Consider the following 18756-nt stretch of genomic DNA (forward strand, 5'->3'; position numbering starts at 1 on the left):
CACCTGCGCAAACTGCCTGAACCGCAAGACGGGCAAGCAGATCTGCAGGCTGCGCAAATGTGAACAGCTGAAGAAGAGACGGAGCGAGTGGGAAGTGAGCGAGGTAAAGATATGTTTATTGTCTGATAATATTACATTTGAGCCCATACTGTCTCAAAAGCCTGTCTTTACTAAAGTCATGGGGAAACTATGAAATATTTGGCACAAAAATGGTCAAAAATGCTGCAAAATGTTGTTAATGGTAATTCAAAAATATCGGCATTCAAGGCTGTTGCCAACATATTAGTCTCAGCACCACACTTCATGTTTTGACTGATAAATGTAGAGAAAAATCCCAAATGCGTGGTGGTGATGGGACAGCTAATGTTGGAAGTTTCTTGAAGTTACTGAGATTCTCTGAACTCCTTTAAAGATTTAAAGAGGTGAAATATTATTTCAACCGTTGCCTACCGCCTAAAACACACACACTTCTTCTCTGGAGAAGCAAGTTCTGCTTTTAGCCACATCAAGTTCTGCTTTTTTCTGCTGTGTTTGAAATACACAGTAAACTGAGTATCTTTGGGTTTACTGTTGGTCGGACGAAACAGGACATCTGCAGACGTCAGCTTGTTTTCTGACATTTCATTGATCAACCGATGAATCGATTAATAGCTGGTAGGTTAATCAATAAAGAAAATACACCGTGATCAGTACCTCACCTTTATCTAGATTTATCTTTGCCCACTGTGAGTGCTGTCACTAATCTATACGGATATTCAGAGGTATTCAGGGTTTTTGAGTCGACACATGCTCCAGCTCTCTGAGGATGTCCCAAACAGAGCTGCAGCTGTATCATAAAGCAGCTAATGAGGCTGTCCACACACACACACACACACACACACACACACACACACACTCTTTGTCAGAAAAGACTACCTTAAATGTAGTTACTAAATGGGGACAGTGTGAGTATGTGCTTGTTGTGCGTGTGTACTGAGGATAGATGTTTCACATTCTACTTAAATATTCTTCAGATAAACCACTGAAAGAGTTTGATTGTGTGTGTGTGTGTGTGTGTGTGTGTGTGTGTGTGTGTGTGTGTGTGTGTGTGTGTTGCATGGCTGAGAGACTGTGAAGGCTACCACACAGCAGCAGTGGAGCATTCCTGCAGTTGCCTGGGCTTTGTCCTTTGACCTCTGAGGCTTCAAATAAGTGCGGGGGTTAACCTTAGGCCATTTTGTATTTGTGTGTGTGGGGTGTGTGAAGAAAGAGAAAGAGTGCATGTTTTTAAAGTGCGCACTTGTGTGTTAATGGAAGTGCACGTGTGTGTGTAGGTGTGGCTCAGTGTGTGTGTACATGCATCAGCGTCTTGAACGAGAGTGGGTGGGGGGGGGATGGGCTGTAAAGTCAAGGAGGAGGATGGGAAGATGCAGTAAACGGTCAGCAGTGTTGGAGGAGGAGGAGCAGGAAAAACCAGACTGGAATGGACAGAATGGACATTTACCGCTGCTCTGAGATCGAGCAAACAGCAAAACAAGCACATCGCCACTGTTTCTGTTACCACCATTCCCATACTAACCAACCCTCTCCCACAACACGATGACTAGACAGTGTTTAATGTTTCTGTGTAAAGACAAGAAGTAAAAAGGCCACGAGCAGTCTGTTAGATGATAGTTATAGGGTTATAGGGTTATACCAGATTCTTTTGAAAGCCACTATTATTTAATGAACCTTAATGTCATATCATTTGTAACCATTTCCAAAGCACAGCTATTTTCATGCTAAATTATTCCGTTTTTTTAATTATCCACTGGAATTTGGACTTTTTCAAAGCCTCAGAAACAGCATATAGACTGTCACAAGAAACTGAAATGCTCGTTAGTAATAAAAATTCAGAGAGAGATAAGAGAATATTCTGCATGCTAATCCATTCAATTTCCTTTTTTATTTTACGAGAATTAATTTAATTTAATTATTAATTATTAATTTAGATTATGGGCTTCTCATATAAAAGTAGTATTGATCAAGTAAATGCAAGGATCAGAATATAGTCATTTAAGTGCATCTTGTCCATTAGTGTTTAGAGTATAGCAGCGTCTGGGTGATATCCAAGTTAGTAATAAAAGGCCAGTAACTGCCTGACTTCCCACTGTGTTCAATTTGCAAAATCAGAACTTGCTGTGATATTATTTTTACTGTCATATTGACATATAACACCTCCCCGCCACTCAATATGTCCAGAGGTGTGGCTCAGAGGTGTAGATGACTTTGCAGACAAGGACATGTTGGCATTGAAGAGCAGAGATACAGCCAAGGGCACGAGGTTTGTTTAGCCACAAACAGGAAATCAGGGTTCCCATCAGCACTGTTTAGGCCTGTCCTGTCTGCTAAGAGGTTTGTGAAGTGGCAGCAACAATGCATGCAGGTCTACTGCAAAATGAGAATAGTTTACAGGAAGAAAATTCAGAATTAAATCAATAAAAACGAACTGTCTTAGTGGTTAGTTGAGCAAAAATGTGGGCTAATGCCACTATTTGGTGGCTCAAGTCATAAAAAGAGAGGAATAAAGGGCTTCAGCGTACCTCTTAGACTATTGTAAGATGTGACATTAGCAGCTGAGAGGGAAACAATCTTGGTTGAAGAGGTTTCCTAATTGTAACCATTGTCGTTTCCACAAGCTCTCTTGTTGCTGAGGGCAATATAGAAGTTTACAGCCTCCATGTTTCAAAATGCCTGACCTCTGAGGGAACTCTACCCCTGTTCATCCAAACCTTTTTAACCCATTTCATTCTCTACTCTTCATCAGTGTTTATCATGAACATTCTAGATACACAGGAATAGTTTTCCTGCTGTTTCAAGCTAGCCATGGCTAGTTCAGATTTAGGACCAACCCACTCCAACTGATTTGTCTGTCTGTACACATCAGAGTAGTAGTAGTTTCTCACAACATTGCTACAGATAAACATAATTTTCATGTCTAGTGGTCAGTCCAACGCTTTGGTCCTGACTATAATATCTCATCAACTATCAACAGATGGATTGACCTGAAATTCAGTCCCCATACCATCATGAGGTCACACCTGCTAAAGCTCAGCATTGTCACCGTGAGCATGTTAGCATGCTAACAATAGCATTTAGCTCAAAGCACAGCCTCAGAGGGCTGCTACCATGGCTTTAGACTCTCAATCTTGTTTAAATGCACAGTCAAATGCAGGCTTAAGTCAATGTAACACGAGCAAACCATATTTTGAGTAAGTATGTTTCATTCTGATCAGTTTAGTCATGCAGTCACGTTTCTTATTGGTCATAGATCCTAACAATTTCTAATTGTAGCCAGTAATGCAAAGGTTATTAGGCAAAAACTGGCACTGAACACTGGCCAGTTATGTTGTCTGCCTCTCATAATGGAGATTCTCCCAGACCACAGCCAGGCCACGCCTCCTTGTGGCCTCACCCTGCCTCTGGCACCGTCGATCGCGATGTTTAATCCGACATTCAGTAATGGTACAGAATGCAAACTCTCGAAAGCCTCATTCCAAAATACCAGTATTTGCCATGAAAGATCTTTATTGGTCCACTGTCTATACTGACAGTGGCGAGTGCAGTGAGTTGGAGCATCGGGAGATGTGCAGCAGGTGTAGCTTTTCTCCATAAACAGCTCTAAACCCAGTGTCCATCCATCAATCAATATCCCTCCCCCACAATCCCTCCATCTCTGCCCTCTGACCTCTGTATGGATGCAGCAGCTGAGTACCTTATTGCCTGGCAACCACATCCTCCTATAGCAACCGCTCTGAAGCTCACTGTTGTACAGTGAGAATATGGGCAGCAGCTTTGAATACACACTACTATCCAATTTCATACAATCTATTAAATGTACAGCTCAACTGACTAAATATAACCATGAAATATGTGTTTTACTCGGGAGCCTTTTCATTGACATTCCCGTTCTTACTTAATAGATTCCAATGTGCTCAGTGTGCATTAGACGTTTCTTTCTAGTTACACCCCTTTAGACAGGTGACTGTTATCATACATGTGTGTGTGTGTGTGTGTGTGTGTGTGTGAAATAGTGGAGTGGGGTTAACAGAAGGATGCGCATTGCTTTTGTCAGTAGAAAGAGTAGCACAGACCAGCTTAATTAACACAATTAGACTGATTAGTCTAATAGCTGGCAAACCACCCCAGCATCTTCCCCTGTCCATCCTCCTGCAACCAAAGGCACATTTTCACATCACGCTACCAGAACGACTGCACTGAGCCTCCCCCCCCGTCTCTCTGTGTGAAGTTAATGTGTTTGTGCGCTTGAAATTTGTATTTATGTGTTTTGGGGTTTATCCCACAAATAAAAGATACAAAAGATGTATATTTGACTTCAATTCAACTACTCATCCTCCCAACTACAAAGACGCACTATTCATCGAATAGCTGACTAATTGAAATCTAATCTCCCTACCCATACCCTACCTATAGGAGTACAGGTTACAGAATGCATTTATGTGACGGAAGGGGAACATGCAATAAGATAGTCAAATAATGAAATACTCAAAGAAAAAGGAAGAGGTGATTGTGCTCTGTCAGTGACGGCCAGGTGACCACTGAAGGCTGTGGCAGTCTGAAAGAGGAGGGATGGTTTGATTGAATGAGAGATAATGTTTCTTCCTCTTGATTCTTCTCTAGTTTCTTTCACAAAGACCCTGTAGATAAACTATTATTATTAATTCTACAACCAGTTCTAATATCAAAGCTATAGTTACTCTTACTAATGCTGCTGCCGTTACTGAAGCGCTGGTACTGCACTGTTAGTACGGCTAGGTGCTTCAAGTACCACGGCTGCCCCGACCACCTGTAACGAAAGCACTGGCTGCTCTTGCTGTCCGGCTTGCCACAAACACGCCTCTGCTCACACATAAACACACACACACACACACACACACACACACTTGCACACACACGTGGCCCCGTCTGACGTCAGCAGAGGGGATTTCCCATGCCTTATGAGAGCGTCAGACAGACACCACCAAACGCTGTGTCACTGTGTGGCTGCCTCGCCTCAGCTGCCTCTCTCTCTCTCTTTCTCCCTCTGTCTCTGCGCGTGTCTGTGCGTCTGTCCGCCTCTCGCTTTCTGCCCGCTTCGCCTCGATCTGCCGCGTCTTCGCCCGCCCGCCTGAACTTTGGCTGACTTTGTCTTGTCTTCCTGGCGGGCTACTAATTCAGCAGCCCTCTTCACTCTGGCACTCGTCTTTGCTGTTTTTTCATATCTGAACAGACCGCTTAGCCGCACTATTTACGTTTATTAAACTTCCCGTTTCACAAAAGGTGATCGGTGACAGCTTCTTTCTTTCTTTTTTTTTGAAGAGGGCTTCGTTAAAAAAAAGAGAAATGCATCTAGGCAGCGGTACCCGGTTGCTGATTTGGACAAAACCATTTCCCTTTGGCTTTTGTGGTTATGTTCAGCACGCTGGCAAGAACGTGCACTGGTGTCTGGTTTTAAAAGGTACAGGCTGGAGATGATCTTTCACACTTGTAAACATTATGAGCACAGGCTTCCAAAATATGCTTGGTATGTCATTCTCGCACAGACTGTGTGTGTAGGAAACGCAAGCCCCCGGCAGCTGAGGTGGCGTTTGCACGTGTATGCTTTGCCGGTCACTTATTTGTTTACGTGATCACAGCTGATGATTTGTGATGACACCTTTTGTTTATGGCGCTTATGTAGCTTTAATGCGGAACTTCTCGTACTAAATCGCTCGTTTTCTGTGTCTCCACTTGCTTTGAGTCAGCATGTTGGGCTTTGCTGTGTAATTGTGCGTTTTGCCTGTCAGATGGGGGGGGGTGCTATGCGCCTGTTTGATAGGGTCTGTGTGTGTGTGTGTGTGTGTGTGTGTGTGTGTGTGTGTGTGTGTGTGTGTGTGTGTGTGTGTGTGCTGTGTAGTCCAGTCCAGTTATTGCAGGCAGCCCTGACACAGATGGTGCTCAGAGATACCACATACCAGAGGCATTGTTTAGGGAAGGCGAGTTCGAGGAGATAATTGACAGGCATAGAGAGGACCCATCTCCCCTTCCCCCACAACACACACACACACACCTCCCGTCCACCTTCACTCTGTCTCTTTATGTCAGCCCCTCTTTTATGGTGCTGCACACACACATGCAAATACACACTTGCAGACCCATTTCCCTTTTTATTTTAACCTCCTCTTTTAACTAGCTCCAATTCCTCTCTCTCTCTCTCTCTTTCTCTCTCCCTCCCTCCCTCTCTCTCTCTCTCTCTCTCTCTTTCTCGCCGCCCTCACTTGCTCTCCTTCAATTTCACCCTAGCAGCAGAGCCCAGCCTGGCCTCTGATTGGTGGACGGACTGCCTTTGTGTGCTATCTCTAGCGTGACGTCTCTCCGGCGAACTCTGTGTGTGTGTGTGTGTGTACATTTGTTCATGAGTGTATGTGTTTGAAGAGAGAGAGAGGGGGGGTGTTTGAGGGGGCATTCACATCATGTATGCACAAGGAGAAGAGAAAAAAAACTGAACGAGCGTGAGGAAGGAGTGATAGCGATCACAGAGAAAAAAAAATCCCTCGTGTGTGTGTGTGTGTATGAGCGTGTGTGCGGTAGACCTATTGGCATACTAGCACGAGAGAGAGAGAGGGGAGGGGGGTAGAGCAAGAGAGCAAGCGACAGAGAGAGAGAGAGAGAGAGGGGGAGAGAGAGAGAGAACGTGCGTACGAGGGCTCATGTAAAACCAGATTAAAAACACAAGATGGCTTCCTGAATGGGCTGCTGGAACACAGACGAGAGAGAGAGAGACCGAGAAAGAAGAGTGGAGAGGTAGAGAGAGAGAAAGAGAGAGCGAGAGAGAAGAAAGGGATAGAGGGATAGAGGTGAAGACGAGAGGGAGCCCGAGTCTTCTGATGGGGATTCGGCCAGCGGACGGAGGAGTACAAACCAAGGCAGCTCAGAGGCTTGGAGGGTAAATATTCATCACTCCAGACTATTTTAGGATTGATAGGTGGGTGGGTGGAGGGGATGAGGTTGGCGGGACTGGGGAACAGCTCGAGACAAAACACATCATTTAACATTGAGACAGCCAGGGCCATGTAGACAAGGGGGGCATGCTGTGCCAAATAAGAAGATGCTATTGTTTTACAATAATCAGCCCTGTTTGATGAACCATTGCCATCTATTCCTTCTTACTCTGTGCTAACCTATCCCCTGACACTTCTGCATGTTTTGCCAATTTACCCTTTGAAAAAAAAAAAAAAAAAAAGAAAAACTGGGTTATGCAGACTTGTCTAATGCATATATCAGGAGGGCTGCGCCAGGTCGGGATACAGACATTACATAATTCTATAATTGAAATTGAATCTCGCTCTGCTGTCTCTCATTCTCTGTCCCAGCAGCAGAGGGAAGTGCCGGCTCACTGTTTGAGCACAAATCAAAGAAAAGAGATTTGTGTGCACGGCTGCTTTTTGATGATTGCTGAGGGTGACAGGAATGATGAGGAGATTGTGTGTGAAAAGGCATGCACGTCGTACCTGGCAGTCCCACTGTCCTTAATGACAAGTCTTTTTGAACAGGCCCTTGTCGCATTATTCTATTGATTGTTATTCTCTCCCCCTCCCATCTCTCTCTGTCTCCTTCCCCCCACCCCACCCCCACCCCCCTCTCTCTTGTTCTGTTGAATGGCTGTAAAGGTGGAATATTTTGAAGACAACAGTCGAGGCTGCTCGGGAAACCCTGAACTGGCAGCTGAGGTAAGAGAGGGCATTGAGTTTGTGTTTCTGTGTGTCATCTCTCATCTCGGTCCATGTTGCTTTGATTCTCAGCTGTTGGTCCATCAGTGCAGTGAGGCTCTTATGAAGTGTAAATGTGGTTGTTAGTCAACGCAGCGACCTGTTCCTCTACACTTTTTTTTATGTGTGTCTGTTCGCACGTGCATTTTTACAAATGTGACTACGCTCTGTTGTATGTATATGTGCATGTATTTGTATGAATGGGTTTAACCATCAATACCTATTACGCAGAAAAAGCTGTGATAGTCACCACTGTCTTGCTAGGATGTCATTTAACTATTTGCTGCGAGCACATGAGCTCATTATCTTAGGCCTGATATCATCGCGGGGTGAAATAAAGGTGCATTAGACACCTTTAGGCATCTGTCTTCCCATCCGAGTCGCCTTGCTCGGAAAGCTGACTATATTAAATCAGCTACTTCGGCTTTATCTCCAAGCGGCGGTGAGCTGGGCGCCTCAGTGATGAAGTTGCGGCGTCTTCAGTTTAAAGCGTCCCACGCTGCCCGCTGATTGGTGCCAGAGCGAGGCATGTGTAGATACAAGAGACCAGGGAGAGGAGGAGGGAGGAGGAGGAGGAACCCGACGCGCTGGCTCAGGAGCCAGGGGGGCCGTCCTTCTTCTCCTAGGCTCTGGAGTCAAACGAGGTAAAGGGAGTAAAAGTTAGTGGGTCACGCATGCGTACGTGTTTGATTGTCGGGCGTAGTAACCTGTGGCGCGTGGCCGCGGAGAGCTGCTGTTCTGCAGCTTGCCGAGTCGGGGCACGCTAGTGTGTTTATGTGGGAAGGAAGTTTGAGCGGCGCGGCTTCATAGAGAAAGGATTTATTGAGCACCAAACAAGTGGTTGTCTGAGTTATGAAAGTCTTGTGATGTCCCCTCCAAGTAAGAGAAAGAAAGCTTTGATTTGACTTTGCCACGAGATGCACAGTGAAACATTTCAGTGTTGTAAACCCTAGACATGTGGAGGTGACAAGATTTGACTTGAGAACATTTATGCCGGCAGTGACATGAAATATAGGTTAGTCAATCAGTTTCAAATGTCATGAATGGGTTTAGTTCAGCCCTACTGACATACTCTGGCTTACCCCTAAGCCTGCTCTAATCCCCGTCTCTTTATCTGCAAGGTATATATATGACCATCTGTTCTGCAGGGAAAAAAATCATTGAACTGTCCGTTCGTGAGAAGAGATGTAGACTGTGTTTAACAAGTTTGTCTTCTCTGCCTTTGTGGCTTTCCTGAGCTCCTGTTTGTAGAGGGACTGGTTACTGTGTGTGTCTTTGGTGGAGTGTAAGATCATCATGTGTCCTTGTCTAACATTTCCCTGGTTACACAACGACAACCACGGTGTACACCCAACAAACTGAGGGGCACTATTTTTGTCAATTTAAATAAGTAGTTATACAGTGTCATTAAGTATTTCCAGGACCCGCACAACAGCTCCAAGATGTTGGAACACAACAAACATTTTGTGACATGGTTAAAAGCCAGCCAGGCTTTCAATGATTTCTTTCAGTTTTACAGCATAGTGTTTGTTTGGTAGTTTTCTTTGCTGTTCAGGAAGCAGATCTGAATCAGGAGTTTACCACAACAGGTTACACAGACAGACAGACTGCACTCGTGTAATTTTTTTGTCCACGCCCATACACAGGATTTCCTCTTCATACATGAGATGAACGTCACGCAGCGCAGTGGTGGGAAAGAGTCAAAAGCAGCGTAGAAACACAGCAGATGGAACGTTTGTTAATCACATGTTTTCGGCTCGCGTGGAATCCCCAGCCTCGTTCGCAAAGGGTTAACACTGACCTAGTTTCCGTGGCAACACTGAATGTCTGATGACATCATTGCTTTAATTTTAGCTCAAGTCCGGCATCCAAGGTTGGTCACATTACCAACTAGCCGGCACCACATGTGTGTGTGTGTGTGTGTGTGTATTTGTGTAGTAAGTGGTTTGGTATATAGTACAGACTTAGGAAGTGGAGGGTTTGACATCACCTCTTCCATTCAGCGTTGGCTTTCGATGTATTTACCGCTCTGCAAGGTTTCCATTCAGTCAGTAAAGAACAGCAGCTCTGTTACCCATGTGCCTAATGGTTGATTAAAATGTGAGTAAACTGTGACATACAGTCAACACTTCCAGCAGTAGTCAGGGTTTTGGTTCTCAAGATGAGGCTCTAGCCTGTTTAGCACAGGTCCTCCTTTTGATCTGGAAGTCATGTTGTCTTGGTCTTGTTTTAGTCTTGACTTCAACGCAGATGTTTTACGATGATGAATGAAGGACTTATTCTCCTATTATACTCCTGGTTTAAGGATACGGGATTATAATAAAAGGTATTTTGAGATCTCTCACAGAATATAGTCTGTTACAAGAATCTGTTTGCATTTCTTTATTTTTTAGGTCTTTTCTTGGTCTTGGATGGTATACGTCTTGGTGTTGTCATGGTGTTATGTGAACAATCTTGATTAACGCTGATTAGATGACTTATATGCCCAGAAAACTGTATCTTTACAGAACTGTCCTTCAGCCTGATAGTGCTGATTATATGAATTAAGTTCAAAGTGAACCTTTGTCTGCGGTTAAACAGGTGACTGACAGCATTTACACATTTAACCTCGACTGTAACCCTGCATGCAAACCCAGGAAGAGTCGGCTGCTACCCTGCTCTGAACAGCTCTTGCATCTACACTAAATCGAATGTTGAAGTTCTAGAGGTTGTCACTCAGGCTTCCTTTAATGGATGTAGTAGAAGTATTTTATCAAAGATACCCCAAGGACTTGAAAACATCACATCCTTTAAATCCTCATGGGATTTCACGTGACATTTTAATGTATATTGTCACCAGCACATGCCTCACTTGCATGCAATCATTCATATATAGGGACTTGACAAGCTCTGCAATGTTGTCATGTTTCATCTGTAATTAACGACAATTAGCAGATGTTCGTCTCTGCGCTGTCTGACACTGCTTACAGTTCTGCATGTAGCAGTGAACACGGCTGGACTCACACTGAACACTGAGTCCTGAGCTGGATCGATACCCTGCATGGCTCGCTGGCATCGTTGGTGGTATCGGTGTTTGATGTCGGAGGGAGGTTGTCAGCCGCCTGGTGCCGCAGTTAATAAAAAATGAATGGAAAGAGAAGGGGGAGGAGCCCTCAGCTGTTGCTCGAGCTCTTTAACTCTCACCTCTCTGGTGGCTGCTCTGCTGCTCCCACCGGGCACGCAGTTTATACAATCCTGAATCCCACTGCTGCCTGACGCTGCCAGGTTTTATGTAACACAGCGCCACAGCTGTTGGAGGTTTTTATCACACACTATTGAAAGACGCACATGAAAATATTGATTTCTGAAACAACAGATGTATTCATGTGAATTCATTGGAGGCTGGTGTCTCCAAAAAAGAGGTGGAGGATTGGACTTACTGTAGTGTAAGACAAGGCATAAAACTGGTAGCAGCTCAGAAATGCATGGCATGTACTCTGTTCTCAAAAACCTCACATTTGAAGGACAAAACATCATCCAGCCATCATCCTCTAGGAACCTGCCTTTCATTTGAATTATTGATTAAAACATACATCTCGACCTTGACTGTAAACCTGGATGATTTAGTGTATGTAAAGCACTACATGGCTTCATAGTGCATGGTCGAGTACTGGCCCTTTAAGCCCGGCTACGCCTGACTTGAACATATGGGAAGCTAATCTTAGCCCACGTCCTGAGAGAGACAAGGCTGGCAACCAGCCACTGTGCATAGCTGAGGAAGGTTTCTCTTGCTTTCTCTCTATCTGTTTTTCTCTCTCAAGTCAAAGCAATTTATGATTTAACCCCCCAAATATCAAATATTGTCACCAAAAACTCAGCACACAGTCATTCAGGCTGTGATGTGTTTCACCTGAAAAAGAATTGGCTCTAGTATTTGAAACAACTGTGTGCTGTTAATGATTACATCATTGTCCACTCAGATTTGACTGCTCAGCTCTTTTTCATGACTTGGCACACATTAGCCCGGCAGGTAGTAGTACACAGTCTTCTTTTGTGGTTTTCCATCCATTTCCCTTCTGTCTGTTGTCCACTCTCTTTGTCTCAGGCCAAACATTTTCTAACATATTCTGTATATTTATGATATTCTTCTCCTTCTTTTCATAACCCAAAGCTCAAGCACAAAGAGCTGCCTCTTAAAAACAGCGCCCCCCCCCCCCCCTCTTCCTCCTCCTCCTCGTTATTTTTTAGCGGCTCCACCCTGCCCAACAGCCCACCCCCCAACCCATCACCACCTTTCCATTTTTCTCCTCTCCCTCCCAAACCACTCCTCCCTTTCTCTTTGTGAGGAGTGGTGAGGAGTGGTGAGGAGGGGTGGGGGGTGAGGGGGATCCTTCCCCAGCTGGGCTCTTCGTGCCGACTTGCACGTGCCAAGAGTCAGGAGGTATGACTCAGATTGGATACCCTACACTCAGTACTACGATCAACACCCAAACACACCCCGAACCTAACACCACGCTCCTGCCTGGGAGCGTGTCGGGGGGGGGGGCAGATGGCAATGAAAGCAAAGACAAAGAGAGAAAAACAGACAAACAGAGAGATGCAAGGTGATGCCTTAAATATGACCAATATGTTAACAGTCTGTTACTCATACATACATTGATACAGTATATATACACTCTGCATATGTTTACATGATGGTCACCATTTTATTATGATATCCGGAACAAAAAATGCATTTTACTATCTTTTTTTATAAAATTAGTGATGTCCAAAACAAAACACATGTTGTGCCTGGTTTGTTCATAAAAAGACAAAACTAGGCCAAAATAAATAAATACATAAATAATAATGATAATAATAAGATAGTCCAGTAAGACATTAGCCTTATTTGTTTAACCAGGCTGAAACACTTTGTGTTGCAGCCTCTTGTCCTGCCCACCAATAAACCCAGTGACCCTCAGCGTACAATACGATACTGTAGGCATGCTAGCATGTATGTGTGTGGAGAAAAAAAACATTAAAGGGAGCCTCTGCATTTGTTGCCTGTGTGTGCATTTGCAGGAGTCTTTAGTGTCTTTGCCTCTGTGTGTATGTGATGAGAAACAGGCGTGTGTGTGTGTGTGTGTGTGTGTGTGTGTGTGTGTGTGTTTGGGTCGGGGGGGGGCAGGAAGAGAGCTAGAAAGTGAAAAACTAAGAGAAAGAGAGCAAAAAGACAGAAAGAGAGGGAGAGGGGGGAAGGAGAAAGTCACAGAGTGTGTCAGATCAGATGACCTTGATGCCATTAGACCACAGGGCAATATGGGTTGGAGGTGGGGGTGTGTGGAGGTAGATGTGAGCAGTGGTGGAGGGAGGTGGAGTCAGCTGACAGGAAGAGATGGGAGGAGGGGAAAGGACCCTCATGTCATGACCATGATGCTCTTGTGAGTTGTTTAATGGCTGCTAGAATGCTTAATGCTTTTTCTTTTTTCTCTCCTGCTGATGAGAAGTGATGAAGTTGAAGATATAGTGACATCACATCAATTCCTAGAAAGGCTGTTCACCCATAGTACCCTTAAAACAGGACATGTTGTTCTTTATTGGCTCTTGTGTGTTTCACAAACACAGACCTCCCACTGCCGATTTGCTGGTAACATTTTAAAAAGCTTGTTTCGGTGTGTGAGGGTTTTATGTCAGGACTTTGTCGAGAAGAAAAGACAAAGATGACTCAGGATTAGTCATGCAAGCCAACCCAACACACACTGCTGAGGATGGACTTTTGTTGTCAGTCATCCCTCCTACAACCAAGACCTTTCCTCTGTGCTGCTGAGAAACAGTGAGCGAGAGACAGAGAAGTGAGAGAGATGGAGAGAGAGAGAGAGAGAGAGAGAGAGAGAGCGAGATGAGGGCGTGAAACAACTCATTTGGATCATAATTTGACTCGATTGTGAGATGAAGTGATCGATGTGAGATTTGGAGTCTCTTGTGCCTTCCTCTCACTCTCTCAATGCCGGGTTACAGCAGGTTTACAGTAAGTGTGAAACGTACTTGTTCATGTTTTCCATTTCATTTTCACCAAAAAGTTAAGACTCTTCGATTTCATTTCCCATGTTTGAGGTCTTGACTGTCATGTGAAGTAAACACGGTTGAATTAGAAGTTAACTGGGACACGGCTGCAGACTGTATGCCTTCCAGTTATAATGTTATCTGTCACCTTGATATGTTATCTAGTTGAAAAGTAACCCATTGTGCTCAGGAGGCGAGTTCAGGACAGCTCCCTTGGACAAACCGGAATGGCAGCATCGTGGTGTTGCCTCTGCGTGTGGCTGTCCTCACACAGAAACAGCTCAAAGCCAAGAGCATACTTTGTGGCATTTTCATGTCATTGTTACGCGTATCTAAATTCTCTAGTAAATCTCGATTCTTTTGTCAAAGATAGTCAGCCATGATTGGGGTAAACACCAGAAGTTTTGAGCAAACTTTTACTGTAAATGACACTTGCTTTGTGCTGCTGGTTTTGAGTCATCAACAAGCACGTGCGTTTGCTATTGTCGAGGTTCCTTCTTCCATGTTGATGTTTTGGTCGAATCATACTTCTTTGTTTTACTCAGCTGTGTATGTGGACAGCGACAAACTCATTCAGAGCTCATGTTTTTACACTGTGAGCGAATGAGTTCATGTATTCTGTTACTGATACTCTCCTCTAGCTCACAAGCTCAGCTTATGTTTCTGTTCTGTCTTCTTGATGTTCACTTAAAAACACTGAAAGTGTTACGGCCCTGTGATGTCATTTTGTCAGTGATGAAATTTATAGCCGTTTGATGTCTTTCATTTATAGATGACTGCTGGTTAGCTTGGAAAAATTGTGTATTTTGGCAAGTGTTGTATAGCCACTGTTACTTAAAGAATTACAGTGTGAAATGTATGAAGTGTTCGATAAGAGCGCATGGGTTAAAGTCTGTTGTGTTCAGTAGTTCTTTAAAATGAGGAACTGTGCGTGGAGAGCATGTGATTCAGGGGTTAAGTCGGGTCTGTAGCTAGAAACGCTGTGTCATTGCAGTCGGGGGAGTGAGCGAGCACAAGTGAGTCGGGTGAATGAAAGAGCATGTTTTCGAGTGTTCGTTGGTGTGTGGCGTTGGTGATAGTAGAGAGTGGGCATGTGTCAGATGACACATGTGCCCACCCAGTGGTGGAGGCAGGCGTCCTGGTGGGAGACACTGATGATGATGATGATGATGATGATGATGACGATGACGATGCAGCTACGTCATCACCACATGTGTTTCCTACCTCTCTTGCTCACTGCTCTCCCTCTCGCTCATTGGCACTCCCTGGTCACGTGACCTAATGCTCTACTTCTCCTCTCCTTCCCTTAGACAGCTTAGGCTGCGCTGTGTTTCTCTTTGGGATTGACGCTCATCTGTGTGTGTATATACGAATATGTGTGGCAACAGAGACAGACAGTGTACAATTTACGGGGCCAGAGAGCGGGTGCGTCAGAAAGTGTTGGAACGGTAATGCAATAAGCTATGCTAGAAGGGGAAAAGGCTCAGGAAACAAAACAGAGAGACAAATCGAGAGAGGGAGGCAGAGGCAGTTTGAGAAAGCCAGAGAAAATGAGAGCTCAAGAGAGACTAAGAGGAACAGGGAAAGCCAAAGAAAACAGGGAAAAGGCTACTGAAGTTGATCCAGCCATAGCGCAGTGTAGCCGGCACATGCTCAGTAATATAAGAGAAAAATACTACGCAGGAGCTGACAACGATCTGCATGGGGGAGACGGCCATGTTTTTTCCCCCTCCTCCTCCTGGTTAAATCTGCTCCAAAACTCCAGCAATGTTGGAGAGAAGAGAGGAGACGCCACAAGGCCGGTCAGCCAGCAAGTGGGCGAGAGGGAACATCCAGCGATCATGAAGACGTTGACGATGATAATGGCAATGACGCCAAGGCAGAACAATGGTGAGGAGAGAATAACAAGAGGACCTTATCGTAGGCTGGTGGACAGGAGAGGACAGTCTTGCGTCCTCAGCGAACTGTAATGGGTTGATTACTTGTGATTGCCGTCTTCGTTTGGCAACAACCTGCAGATCCTCTTTCTGTTTGTGCCCTCTTCTTCTTCTTCTTCTTCATCATCTTCCCTCCCGTCACAGAATCAGTCCAATGAATAACCGAGCGACTCTTTTAACTATTTTTTCCACAGACTTCCCTCTTGTTGCCTTCCCTCTCCTCTGTCTTCCTCCGTTCTCTTCATCCTGCTACTCTTGCTTGCTTGCTGATGTCGAACTGTCATCCGCTGTTCCCTCTCTATTGCCCAGTGTAGCTGTCTCACTCTTTTACCTCTGTTGAAATCATATCGCCATCGTTCTTCCACTTTCTTGCCCCTTGTCGGTGAGTCAGTTGACGTTATAGAGTTTTGATGGATGATTGTATATCAAGCGACCCTCAGCAGAAAACTTCCACCTCGTCTGTATCCTTTGCATCTTGGAGGAAGGGCCAGCAGGACCACCAGCATGCCAGCTCCCTCTTCATCTACCAGTCTAGGATCTATTATCAGCCACAGGTGTAAGATTTAAGCTTTTTGTTTCAAGCGAGGATTGGGCAACCGATGTGAATGTGGATGAAGAAGAAAACGGAGATCGAAGAACCGTTATCGGTGGCCTCTCCTTTGGCCCAGGGCTGAGACGAATCTAGACGCTCAAACATGGAACAAAATCGCCGTGAAGGAAAACCAAATGTAGTTTGCAAAAGGCATAAACAAGCAATGTAACGTTGCTTTTCTTTGCTCCTTTTTCCTTTTCGATGCCGGTGTGAGATGAGATTGTGTGTTCGCTTGGCAGCCGCTGGTTCACTTCTGCACTCGAAAGTAGAGAAGCTCTGTCATAGCCGAAATTGCCAATACTGGGCTTTTGTGGATAAACAAAAACACACTACACAGCCTTATATGTAACATCATCTGATGCAGTAGAGCAAGTAGTGTTGAAGGGCGTAGATAAAGACAGAGAGAGGTTTTTTCATTGGTAAGAGCTCTGCTGCACTGTGCTGTTTCCTAGGCTGCCACTGCTGGCGACTATCCCCCACAGCTCTCTCTGTTTCTGCTCACTGCACACTCCTCCATTCCATCGTACGTGCCCGCTGTGGCTCAGATAATGGCCTCTCGCTCTGCACACACTGAAGAGAGAGAGGAGAGGAGATGGAGGGAGAGGCTGCGTGAGAGGGAGGGGAATGGAGGGAGGGAGAGAGAGAGAGAGAGAGAGAGAGAGAGAGAGAGAGAGGGGGGAAGGTGGGGGCTGCGAAGAGAAGCCGACTGCATGTGTAGCCGAGAGAAAGAAAGAGGATATTGAAAAAGGGAAGGGAGGAGCAGACAGAGATAATGAGAAAGGAAAAAGGAGAGAACAGAAAGCGTCGGCCATAAGAGGAGGCAAGAGAATGAGAAACGTGTGTGCTGTGCTCGGGGGAGGTGTGTTGTGTGTGTGTGGCTGGCTGTGTGTGCGCGTGTGAATGCATGCATGTGTATTTCGGCGCTCGCTCTGTCCGTGCGCTGCACAGACTGGAAGAAATAAAAAGGAATACAACCCAACAAGGCCGGATTACTTGAGGGCTGCTGTGCCGGCAAGCGAGTCTCATGCTCCTCTCTGTCTCCTCTTCTGCTTCCTGCTCTCTGACCGGCAGCCCCGTCTGGACGTGTAGGACCACGTAAGTATGCGTCGCTGGTTCTCGGGCTCTCACCCGGCTTCATATTGTCAGGGTCTCTGCTTCATGTTCCTGCTCGGCACGGCAGCAAAGGAAGGGGTGGGGAAAGAAGGAGGAGGACAAGAGGGAGGATGGGGGGGGGGGGGGGGGGTGTTGTGTATCTGGGATTTAGGTTCAGCTGTCTACTCACAAGCTGGACTTAACCCCCTCACTACCACCAAGACTAGTATCTTTACATGCTTTATCACCTCCCTCTATTTTTTTTTTCCCTCGCTTTGCTCTCGCACAGAGATGTAAAGGCTCATCTTGTTTAAAAGGCTCAAGTGTCTGGTCTACCAGGTTCTGCAAGATCTGATCCGGTTAGGTGTGTTGATGTTTTTGGATGCACTTTTTGGTGTGTGTCAAGCTTGTACAAATGTGTGTGTGTGTGTGTGTGTTGAAATAGAGTATCAGTTAGAGAGAAGACAGAGACAGACTCCTGGCAAGAGAGTAGGCTCTGTCACGGTGTAAATATTTGTCAAAGCACGTGGTCTGTACAGTCCGAGGCACCCGGATAGGTGCAAAGCGCTGCAGGTGTGAGTGCAGCATTTCCATCCTGGACCGGCATATAGACTCTTAGAAACTGTGTGCAGTCTGGTATTTGTTATCTGCACCGGCAAAGCTGAGTAAAGTCCATTTGTTGAGTGTACAGTTTGCGGTGCTTTAAACCCATGTGACTTCTGTGACAGAGCTTGTATATGTAACTGTGAGAAAAAAGAGGAAAAGAGAGTGTCAGTGTGACTGATAGTGTGTGATTGTGGGATGTTAGGTTGTGCAGTGTTGCAGTCACTCTGTTTCAACACTGCAGTTCTCATAACTGCCGTGCACAGCCACCCCCCCCCCCTTCCTCTTTCCCGTCTGATGCCACTGATAGTGCAGACATGCGGCCTCTCACGTATTGCATGCCGGCTGTTCACTGCCACCCCCGACCCCCAACCCCCACCCCCACCCCTCCTCCTACCCCACACCACCTCTCACCAATACCACCGCCACCCCCTGGGACCCCCAACAGGCACACAGCGCAGAAGGTAGAAAGACCCGAGCATACCGCCTGTCCAGTAATTATCCACTTCAAAGGCTCATTTCAATAATATTCAAATGATGGGGAAGCTGGACGTCAGGCTCCCTTCTACTGTCAGACACTGATGGAGCTGCAAACAGAAGCCATTTTCTTTCTCTTTTAAATGTTCTGAATCAGGAACTAGCTCATCAGTAACATTTAACATGTTGGGGTATGAGACCATCAGCTAGCTTGAGGCTAGTTTGTGTTTATGTGTAAGGAATTATTTATATCTCCATCACTCTATCT

At 45.4% G+C, this 18756-nt stretch overlaps 1 protein-coding gene across 1 annotated transcript in view; it reads left to right on the top strand.

The window, feature by feature from the left end:
• The first annotated feature begins 6853 nt into the window (after positions 1-6853).
• tet3 (tet methylcytosine dioxygenase 3) overlaps positions 6854-18756 on the top strand; it is a 29926-nt gene continuing 18023 nt past the window's right edge. Inside the window, exons 1-2 of the mRNA XM_070904077.1 lie at positions 6854-6943; positions 7668-7727. The gene's annotated coding sequence lies outside the window, so the exon portion shown is untranslated. The remainder of the gene's footprint in view (positions 6944-7667; positions 7728-18756) is intronic.

The sequence above is a fragment of the Enoplosus armatus genome, chromosome 4 (genome assembly GCF_043641665.1).
Source record: "Enoplosus armatus isolate fEnoArm2 chromosome 4, fEnoArm2.hap1, whole genome shotgun sequence".
In the NCBI taxonomy this organism is placed as follows: Eukaryota; Metazoa; Chordata; class Actinopteri; order Centrarchiformes; family Enoplosidae; genus Enoplosus; species Enoplosus armatus.